Below are 12,117 nucleotides of genomic sequence, written 5' to 3' on the forward strand. Positions count from 1 at the left end.
TTGACCTGTTGCATATAAGCATAGATTTCTTTTAAAGCACCCATAACACTAATTGGTAGGTGAAAAGATATAAATCCGAACAATTTAAATAGCCTACTGCAAAGAAAAATTTTTTAGATTAGTTCAAAAATACATCTTCCATTAATCAGAGCTATAAAATCAGCATTAGGTTAAAATAAGTGAGGAATTATATCCAAATTATTAGGATAAGTTAACATAGAATAAACTAGAAATAAAATAACAACAGGGAAGGAAATCTGTATATAAATATTTTGGTGTCATTGAACAGTTCTCTGAGGAATCCTCCTTGGCTTATCCCCTAGCCCCAATCGCTATCCAGGTTGTTAGATGACAAACTGTTGACTTCTGACAGCCACTCTGCACTTCTGGTATTTAGACTGCCTCATGTCCCCAAGTTTCACTGTCTCTCCAAACCCGCACCCAGTAAAGCAGGAGAATTTGAACAAAGCAGCAAGAACTGGAGGGCAGTTAAGTGAGAAAAGCAAGAGTACCTCCTTGAAATGGCTGCCTCTGTTGATCCTAAGTAAGGCAAAAAGTGTGACTAGCCATTCATTTACTTAAGAAACATTGATGTGAACTGACTGATGGTCATGCACAAGGTACTATGGCAGTTGCTGGGAGATTGAAGGGAGACCTGGAGGAGAAACATAGCGACGTGGATGACACCGAAGGAATGAAAAGTGGACCAACCAAGATGGCCCCAGAGCATGTGGAAATGTCAGAAGAAGCCTCAAGGAGGCTGATCTAGTTCCTACATTTTCTGTAGAGCCAAGAAGTGGGAAGGGGAGAAAACACTTATTTTTCTAATGCTACATCATCTGCAGATGAATCCACGTCCAGATTTACGCTACATCAGCCTTTGCCCAGTGTTTGGGAAAACGGCTGTTTTTCTCTAGTATTTGTGAATCCTGAATGGAAAATAAGTATATTTCAACAAAACTATTTTCACTCTCAAGCAAAATATCAGACGAGTTAAGACCTAGTTACCTGCATATTCATCAAATTACTTCCCTTGCCCAGGAGCGTCGTGGTTGTCCTCATTTTGTTATCAGTGTTTCAGGTTTCAGTGATTTTCACCTTTGTGAAAATGGTAGATATGATTGTACACGTCAGTATTTACCTGTCCTTCACCGGCACACAGGAGGTGACACTTGTCCACCCTGTTACTGTTGGCTTGGACCATGTGACCGGTTCTGGCCAGTGGAATGTGAGAAGGGATGTGTTACTTTTGGGCCAAAGCTCTGCAAAACCTGTGTGACCCTTCAGCTTTCTCTTCCCTGGTCTTAATATTTGGAGGTCACATATTGAGATGATAGAGAAAGTAATGATGATAAATTAGCTCTAAATTCGAGACGTGACCATGACCCAAGACTATTCAGCATTAGATTGAAATGGATGAAGAGAGAAACAGACTGTTTCTCCAAGCCATTGTTTGGAAATGAACTACTCTGAAGAGTCACAGAAGATTCTTTTGAGTGAAAAGAACATCTTTTTGTGGTTGTTTTTGCATGAAACCACTGAGACTTAAAAGTTAATTAAACTTTGTCCCTAGCCTAACCTATCCTGACTTTACAGAGAAGGGGACTCAGGGAGAATCAAAATAATATACTATCTCCACCTTCTGTGTTTCTGATCTTTTTAAAAGGGCTTGCTAATGTCCTCTAAGATCTCTAAGGACACGTCATATGCCAAGACTAAACTACTTTATTGGATATGACCAAATTTCTTCTAGAGAACATCTTCTTGAGAAATTTGTGTCACAGATATTCTAGTTGCAAATAATCTTGCTCTAAGAATTTTTAAATGAAAACATGATATTAACTGGGAACTTTCCCAAAATCCTGTGATCTTCAGTGACCTGAGGAGAATTTGGATGCTTATCAAACACTTGCAAGACTTTTTCCGGAATACTTACATTTCTCCTGAGGCAACTAAAACTTTTGATTTGGCAGTGAAGCCAAGAAATGTTTCCTCAGGGGGTAGTATTGCTAACGATTACAAATTCAATAAAATCCTATTCAGCACTATTAAATCCTAGTGGTCCATGTTATGTGTGGAGGAGGGCACACATCTCTGAACAAGCACAGTCTCAGCTAGGAACGTATCAGATACCCGATATGATAAAGTCAGAGCTGCATTTGAGGTTCTGCCTGGAAAAAAAATAGCATCCTCGCCTTCAGGATTTTTATAAACTTGATGATGCAAAGTATCGATGTCTTCTTTGGCCTAGCCCTATGCCAGATGTAGAGAAACAACACTCTGTTGACTGCAGGCAGCTCTGCCTTTTTCTAGGAACTAAAAGGGAAGCTCTAGGCCAGCATAAAAAGAGCACTTACTCCTGTGAACAGGCGGGTTTTAAAATAGTCTCTTATATTTTGTTCTCCTTCCAAGAAAGCTCCTTGCCCAAGCCCAAGGCTTTGTTCTCAGACCACTTATTATTGTTTGGTGCGTTTCTCCTGCCATCCCTCAACCATCACTCTGATGCAGATAATTCCCATATCAATATTTCCAGTCCTGAATTCTCTCTCTACCTCACGTGTTGTATTTCCAGCTGCTTGCTGAGTCCCTCCACTCAGATGTCATCCGTGTCACAAACTAGGTGTGGTTAAGACCATGGACTCTGGAGGCAGACAGATATGTATTCAAATCACAGCTCTGGCAGGTGTTAGCTGTGTGACCTTGAGCAAGTTTTTTAACCACTCTCAGCCTCAGCTTTGTCACCTGTAAAATGGAGATAAGGATAATACCTCTGTTGCTTGGTTTCTCGTGTTGAGGAGTAGGTATCTCTATAGAGGGATGTTTATTATATCATTCCCTATGTTTTTGTATATGCCTGAGGCATATTATTTCAAAATAAAAAATAGAATTGATAGCAGGAAAAAAAATGGGATAATTACGCCTCTTTCTTAGGGTGGAGGTGACAACTCAGTAAGGTCGAGCATTTAACATATTTTGTGACAAATATTTATTGAGTGCTCACCTTGTGCCAAACACCGGAGATAAAAATGTGAACCAAAGCAGCCACAGTCCCTGCCCTCCAGGTGCTCTGGTCTAATAATATCAGCGATTATTATTGGTATCTTCCACCTAATACCGTATCCACCTCGTGACTTCATTATTTTTTTGTTCATCTCAATCACTCAAGCTCCAAACCTTGGCGTTCTTTTCGGCTTATGTCTCTTCCTGGCCCCCATGTCCAGACAGATGTAGGTTCCTCCTCCACAACACTTCTTCAAATGGCCTTCCCCTGCCTTCCTCACTGTCATTACTCTGATTCAGATCCTCATTTCTTCTTCCTGGCTGGACTATTAGCCTCTGCTGCCAGATTAATCCTCCTAAAAAGCAGCTCTAACCAGGTCACTTTCCAGGTTAGAAACCTTAAAGTGCTTTGCACTTGCCTTCTGAATGAAGTACCATTTCCTTCTTCTGTCATTTAAAGCCCAGCCACATCCTACCACTCTCTTTTATAAACTGAGCAAAGTAAGTCACTGGCACTTAGTAGGTGCTCAACAAATATTTTTTGGATGTATCAGTTAGTCAACCAACCACTTCTTATATCCTGCATTTACTTATCTTTACATCTTTACTCATATTGTTCCGGTCTAGCAAATCCTTTGGGGTTCATTTCAAAATTCACTTCAACATTCTCTCCAGATGCACTTCTTCCAAAATAACTCTTGTCGGTTCATTCCAATAAGCAGAGATCATCACAGGCAGTTAATTTTCATCTGGAAGTGTCATTTTAGGCATCTCTCTCACAACTTGTTCACGGGGGACCTTGATCAGTCCACTCTCCCAAGAATACCAGGCTGGGCCACTACACTGTCAGCATCACGCTGACTAGATCTGATGAGCAGAAAGTAGCAGATGTACCCAAGATGCCCAAGTAAAGCACACATGTGTCAGAGTCCTGCTATCTTGGTGAAGTTTCTAGGGATCCGCAGTAGTCTGGCACATGTTGAAATAGCTTCTCCAACCCGAAGGGCGAGCTGCTCCATTTTGCACGTCTACCACTTATTGCTCTGCCCTATAACTGAGCTAGCTGTAAGGGCTGCCGGCTCTGAGTGGTGCCTAGTACAAGAAAAGACTCTCTAGCTAGTTTGAGTTGTAGTGGAAACAGCTACCTCAGTGACCTTTTGTCCCCAGCAGCTCCAATATGCTCAAGGCATTTGCAGCAGAGAGGGGTGTGGTATGGAGCCGCCGGCAAGCTGCGACTGAAGCATCACAGCTGGTTAAGGCATGGCCCACCTCCAGTAACACAGTGCCTCTGTGCTCATTTTAAAAAGCTTCCTTTTATTTTTCATTGTGGTAAAATACATATAATGTAAAATTTACCATCTTAACCATTTTTAGGTGAACAGTTCAGTGGTATTAAGTACATTCACGTTGTTGCGCAATCATCACTACTATCTATTTCCAGAACTCTTTTGATCCTGCCAAACTCAAACTCTGTACCCATAGGACAGTGACTCCCCATTTCCCAGCCCCTGGCAACCACCATTTTGCTTTCTATCTTTCTGAATTTGACAACTCTAGGTGCCTCAGATAAGTGAAATCACACAGTGTTTGTCTTTCTGTGACTGGCTTCACTTAGCCTAATGTCTTCAAGGTTCATCCATCTGGCAGCATGTGTCAGAAATTTATCCCTTTTTAAGCTGAATATTCCATTGTACGTATATACCACATTTTGTATATCCATTCATCTGTCAGTGGATGCTTGGGTTGCTTCCTTCTTTGGCTATTGTGAATAATGCTGCTATGAATGTGGGTGTCCAAATATGTCCCTTTGAGACTCTGCTTTCAATTCTTTGGGATATATACAAAGAAGTGGAATTGCTGGGTCATATGGTAGTTCTATTTTTAATTTTTGAGGAAGCTCCATACTGTTTTCCATAGTGGCTGCACCATTTTACATTCTCACCAGCAGTGTACAAGGGTTCTAATTTCTCCACATCCACACCAACACGTGTTATTTTCTGTTGTGTTTTTTTTTCCATAGTGGCCATCCTGATGGGTGTGAGGTGGTCCTTTGTGCTCATTTTTAGAAGATGCAGAGGCAGCCCCTGAACTGAATTGTATCTGATCCGTCATGCCACAGAATCAGCTCTGCCAGCAGCATTCAAGCATCAGGAGAAAGTGGGACATTAGAGATGCCACCAGAGCTGATCCTGAAAGTCCAAGAGCATTGCATGAGAAGGTGGCTCCGACTCCCGTGCTCCTCTCCCTCAAGCCACATATACAGCTTCATGGGGCAATTAATGCACCTCATCACAGAAGGAGAAAAAAGGCCAGCCTGGTTTGTAGATGGTTCTGCACAATACACTTGCACCAGCCTGAAGTGCTCCAGCATTGCAGCTCTGCCAGGAGCAGCAGGAAGGAATGAGAGGAGGGCTGTCGTCCCAGTGGGCAGAACTCTGTGCAGTTTTCCTGGGAATTTCACATGCCTTGAAGGACAGATGGCCACATGTACCGATCTATGCCAATTTAAGTTTGTTCAAATGTCAGGAACTTGGAAGGAACAAAATTGGAGACTGGTGATGAGAACTTAGGAAAATATTTATGGATTGATCTCTCAGGTTGAGCCCAGGCTATGAAAATATTTGTGTTCTAAGTAAATCCTTACCGTAGAGCACCTGCTTCAGTGACACAGTAACATCCTCAATAATTATATGGACAAGATGATCCATTTTATGGTTATCAGTCACTTGAGGCTTTCCCAGCCGCTTCAGAGCTTACTCAATGAGCTCATGAGTGAGTGGACATAGCGATAGGGATACAGTTTATATATGAACTCAGCAATGTGGCCTCCCCTCATCAAGTCTGATTTAGCTACCGCCATTGCTTGGTGCCCAATCCACCCACAACAGAGACCAAGGCAGAACCCCCACCTTCCCCGTATCCCATACAGCATCCCTGGGGGACCAGCCAGCCACCTGAGGTAGGTTGTTTATACTGAACCCCTTCCAGCACAGAGGGACAAATATTTATCCTCAATATAATAAATGCATGTTAAATATGGATTTGTCTTTCCTGCCCACAAGACTTCTGTCAGCATCCCATCATTGGACTTACTTCATGCTTATTCACTCTCCCAGTATCCCACAAAATATTTCTTGGCACCAAAAAAAGTTTTACAGAAAAATAAAAGACATGGGCAAATGTCTACAGATTCACTGGTCTTTTCATATATCCATTTGCTCAGAAGCTGCTGGCCTCATAGACTCATGGAATGACCTATTAAAGATTCTATTTAATACCAGCTAAGAGAGAAACACCTTGAAAGAGTAGTGTGGTGTCCTACAGGATGGCGTGTATGCTCTAAGTTTCCAATATTGTCTTTTTCCCATAGGTAGAATATGTGGGTCCAAGAAAAAAGGGGTGGAAATGGGAATGGCACCTCTTACTATTAAACCTGTTCATACATTTAATAATTTTTGGTCCCTGACTGCAATTTTGGGCTCCTTGGTTTAGAGGTTGTAATAACTGAGGTGAAAATGCTTCCACTGTGGTACACAACAATGCTTTTATCGAAGTGGACACTGTGATGTTTCTCGTGCCATTAAACCAAAGGCCAAAAAAAAGGGGAAAGTTCATTAGCCATGGAGATTAACCCTAATTATCTAGAAGGAAACAGGGTTGTTGCTACCCAACAGAGGCACTGAGGAGTATGTCTGGAACTCAGGGACTCTCTGGGACACTGCCTTGTCCCCGGTGAAAAGCACCAGAAGATGCAGCAACTCCATTAAGGAAATACATGCAAGGGCTCAGATCATCAAGGAATTGACTGGTAAAGACCCCATCTAGTTTTACATGCTTTCTGGGAGTAAAAGGAAGACAGAATGGGTACTTGAAGGAAGGATACTGTAAGTACCAACTATGGCCTCATGAACACTTGCAGAAATAATGATTGTAGTGGCTACCTGTATATTCTTCCTTGTTCTCTGTGTTATCTCTGTGTCTATATTATCCCATCCCCCCACCTTTCCTATGCTATTTTATGTAAGATATGTTAATAGTGGTTAATTTTATAATTAAGTATTTAGATGATAAAACATCAAATTGGACTTTTGTTTAAACTAGAGGAGAAGTGAATATCACCCAGAGATGGATACTGTGAATGATGGGGGTTTGGATTTATTCATTTGGGGAAACGATGAGTATGTTTTGCTTGTAATAGTTGCACTGAACCAGGAAGAAGTATGTTGTGGTTGCTGTTGTGGACTGAGTATGGTAGTTTAAGGGTTGTTCTGGGATACTGAATAGTTAAAGGGGTGGCCAGTAAGAGATGTGGCCGGTTGTCACCCAGCATTTACCCCACCTCCCTCTGGCATGTCTTTCATTACTAGAGAGATTGGAAAGGTATAAGCTACATTTCTATATTTCCCAGAATCCTTTGCAGCAAGACTCAGGAATAGGTTCTTCCAATTTGATGCACTAGGAAAAGATTGGAAAGGTGGAATTAGAGAAAAGGCAGCCTTCTTGCTGCTGTTCTCTTGGTAAGCAAAGTTATACAGATGCATTCAGATACAAATGCAATGGCCAGACTCAGCATACCCACATCTAGTCACTAGCTTTGTGGATGCTGAAAGACAGTTCAGCAGCAGCACAAATGACAGTAACTCTTGTCCTAGGATAGACAAAGTGGCAGTGTACTCACGAACACGACGGTTCAGGTAGCAGCCCTTTGATTTGTATTCTTCTTGCCCTTCCATTAATTTTGTAAGCACCTAAGCCTTTGCATTAGATTCTGTCTGCTTAAGATACTGTTATAGACTGCATGTTTGTGTCCCCACAAAATTCATATGTTGAAGGCCTAACCCTCAATGGGAACATATTTGGAGATAGGGCCTATGAGGATGTAATAACGGTTAAATCAGGTCATAAGGGTGGTGGTGCCCTTATAAGAAGAAGAAGAGACAGCAGAGTTCTCTCTCTTCCATGTGAGGACATAGCAAGAAGGCAGCCATCCACAAGCCAGAAAGAGAGTTCTCACCAGAAACCAAATCCTACCGGACCTTGATCTTGGACTTCCCAGCCTCCAGAACTATGAAAAATAACATTCTATTGTTTAAGCCTCTCAGTCTATGGTATTTTGTTCTGGCAAGCCGAACTGACTAATGGCAAATACCTACAGTGGGTTACACTGATCCCAACTCGATGCAGATATTTAGAAGAACATTTTCATTTATGAAATGTAAATATTCCAGACTTCATAAACATATGAATGCAAAGGCAGTCACATGAATATTAATACCTAAAATCTCACCAGCCCTAAGCTTCCGTGTTCATTATAGGGTCCTCTTCTCCCTAATATTTCCAGAGGAACCAATGTGTATACACAAGCCACTTCTGGTGGTTCCCTGCTCCCTTGCCAGCTGGGCCAGGATTCTGCTGCAGCAGACACAGCGAGAGCTGAAATATGCTGCTCCTCTTCACCTGGCACTGTTGCTGCTGGAAATCTGCCACCCTCGATGTCAAGGAAGCTGGAATCCTGCCTCTGCCTTCTGACTCAAAAATCAAACTTACATTCAGTCTGGAGGATTTCCCACTCTAAAGGTGTTCAACCTTCCAGAGTATGAGAGTTTTTTTCTTTCCCATCATGGTGATCCAAGCTGGGCCTGCAACACCTTCCTTCAGTGCCAGTCGTGAACTAGGACTTTTGTCCTATTGTAGTTAGTGACTGCCATCATCAACACTGTTACTTTCACTGTGGTTATTGTCACTGACACCGCTGAAAACAAGCTCTTCTCAATGTTTGTGAAATTGTCAAGCCGGTACCACACCCGAGTGCCAGAGATCTGCCTACTGCAGATATTCTTGTGAGCTGAAAGTTAAGACATTCTTACTAGGCTCAGTTAGGGTCTGGCCCGCAGCAGAGCTCCTTGGGTCGCCAAAGTGTCAGAGTTCACAGTCTTCCAGCGCATGCATGTTGCCATCTCCCACAAGGTGCATAAATGGAATGTGTTTCTAAAATCAGTCAGCGCACTGGACCCCAACCACCACTCTCCCTCTGACATCAAGCCCTGATGCTAGGATATGCCTTTCATTTTTATCCCGTTTTCAGTTGTGATGAATTTCTCTCACGCTTCGGGCAGAGTTGAGTGCATTTCTGGGGAAGGTTGGTATGCAGCGCTCATCACGGGCTCCCTAATTCTTCAGACATCTGCAAATATCTGTACAGGGTTCAAGTTTTTGTAAATTCAGGAAGCTCTTCAGCTTCCATGAAAGTAACTATAATCCAACAGACCCATGGTGGACAAGAGTCTACCTAACCTAACAATCTGGAAGCATCAGAGCCCCAGCTCCACTCCAGCCAGGACTCCCTGTCAGGTTTTGAATAGTGAAACATTAGAAACAACAAATATCAAAAATAGTAGAATTATCCAATAAAGTGTGGCATGAACATATATGAAATACTGTATGAGGTTTACAGTTTTTTTCAGAAAATACTTAATGACATAGAAAAATGCTCATGACAAAATTTTAAGCCAAAAAACTAGATAAAAAACTATATAAATAGTATGATCTGTGTTGTGTTTCAAAATGTGTGTGTGCACATGCGTATGTATGTGTGAAAGTGAAGAGAGAAAAAACAGAAGAAAGAAATATACAGATTTAATGATTACATCTGGCTGGTGGGTTTGTGGGTGATTTTAATTTAAGTTTTTTTAATATTTTACAAATACATGTGTATTTTAACAATTATAAAGAACATGTATTTTAAATGGTCATTACAAATAAAAACAAGTCATAGTCAATAATCATGGCATAGTGTCATGAGTCAAAGCAAACATTTTTGGAGGATACATTTTATTTTGGTTTCTTTTCTTTTTTCTTTTCTTAAAGATTTTATTTTTTTCCTTTTTCTCCCCAAAGCCCTCCGGTACATAGTTGTATATTCTTCGTTGTGGGTCCTTCTAGTTGTGGCATGTGGGACGCTGCCTCAGCATGGCTCAATGAGCAGTGCCATGTCCGCGCCCAGGATTCGAACCAACGAAACACTGGGCCGCCTGCAGCGGAGCGTGCAAACTTAACCACTCGGCCACAGGACCAGCCCCTATTTTGGTTTCTTAAAGCAAAATGTAAGTTGGATACTGAATAGTTGAGAGACCTTTGAAGTGTATACTTCCTAAAATTTCAATTCAAAAATAATCTTTCTGAGAAGTAATCCTTTTTCAAGGATAAAAATCACGCTTATTTTCCATGAGGAAACAATAACAGCAGATATCCCAAATGTAAAACAAGGGCTGGAGAAAGACAAGAGGAGGGCGCTCCCTCCTGAGTTGTCGGGATCTTGGCAATGCTGTTTTGACAACCAAAAAAACCCAAAGATTTTTCTACGAAGTTCAGTCAGGTTTGGAGGAATGTTCTGTGGTGCTTTAAAGCCAATGTTCTATAAAAATTACTTAATTGATCTTTAACTTTTAGTGAAAACCTGAAATGCTTCTTCAGTGTTTGGGTAATAGAATGAGAAAACACAATTTCGTAATTAATAGGGCCTTCCCTTAATCCCGCTCCTCTTTTTTTGTTTGGATACAGATGCTAAATATTGGCAAGATGCTTTCGAACACGGATCTCGTAGCCAGGACAATTTGAGATTTTTAATAAACAGATGTAAGAGTTGTTCTTGGGTTACTTTAGGGTTTCCTGTGGAGATAATGAGTATTTTTGAATGCTGGCTCTGCAAGAAAATTCTTTCTTCCCTTCTCTGGCAGAGAGAATATTTTTGTAAACAAAATCCGTGAGCAAGATTTGTTCAAAATGGTGAACTCACAAGGATTTGATCCAGATCGACCTTGCCTGGAACCACCTTTGTTTGCATTTGGATTTGGCGTCATTATTGACTGTCTTGCCACTGTAAAGACATCCTGAACAAGCTTGAACACAGCACAAAGTAGGAATCCCATTATTTGGAGGTGGAACAGATCAAGCTTATTTTCAGAGTTTTGTTCCTGATCATTCTACCATTTTACAGGGAGTCTCCATGGATAGTCACCAATTTATGGATGGATTATAGTCCAGAAGTCACATTGTGGGCAGGTTGTTTAGTGCTCAGATTTCACAAGTGATACCTAAGTTTCTGAGCCATCCCTCAGAAGGTCACGCAAACAATGGTACTAATTGTGCTACTGCTCACACTGTATCGAACTCCCGTTTATAACAATGTCTACAACAAAATGCGCAGAGACTGGCTTAACCTTTCATTTTGGGAACAGACTTCCTCCCTCCACCTTAGAAGCAGGAGGGGCCACTTCCACAAGCCCCAGGGCAGTAGTGGCCTGGGCAGCCTTAAGTGACAGAGATGCCAACAGATGTGACATGTCTTGAAGACCAATATCTCAACTCTTTCTTCTTTAGGTTATTAGGTTAAAGAGCACCTGGAAGTCATAAAGCTCTTTAGATTCCATGGTCTCTGCAGAGTATGAAAATAATATTCTACCAGGATGTTGGGTTACATATCTGTCACTATGTATGTGACTATTTTTGTAGTCACATATAGAATCTAACTTCTTAACCACACTAATGTGTCAATAAAAAAAAACACTTCATAGGCTACTCCTGAATTTTACGGTAATATTTGTTAACAATTTGTTCGTTCATTTTGGTCTTGGGAACAGCAAACACAAAATATTTTAAGAAAATTTGTAGGAGAAGAGAGTCAAATAGAGATAATTCTGTTCACTTTTTCTGAAAATTAAGAAAAGCTGATCTTATTCTATTTTAACTGACAGCCCAACTTTTGAAAGCATTGTTTAAACTCTAAAAGTTTTGGATTAAAGAACAAAGGAGAGGAAAGAGGAGTAGGGACTGACTCAACAATGACTCCCCATGACCTTATATTTAGTGACCCGCTTTTGTATGCCTGGGATCCCTGCAAACCACAGCAGGACAATAGACTCGCAAAAGGCTGAACAGTAGAACTTCATTGCTGCAAAGTTTAAAAATATTACAGAATCCCTAAGAGTGGTATAAATGGATATTATTTGTCTCTTTGCAAGGTATATAATGTATACACTAACCACCAAAAGTAGAGCAAGTACATAGAGGCAAAAAAAAATTTTCTGAATTTCTTCTCTCAATTCTATTTCCCTCGAG

This window comes from Equus quagga, chromosome 22 (genome assembly GCF_021613505.1).
Source record: "Equus quagga isolate Etosha38 chromosome 22, UCLA_HA_Equagga_1.0, whole genome shotgun sequence".
In the NCBI taxonomy this organism is placed as follows: Eukaryota; Metazoa; Chordata; class Mammalia; order Perissodactyla; family Equidae; genus Equus; species Equus quagga.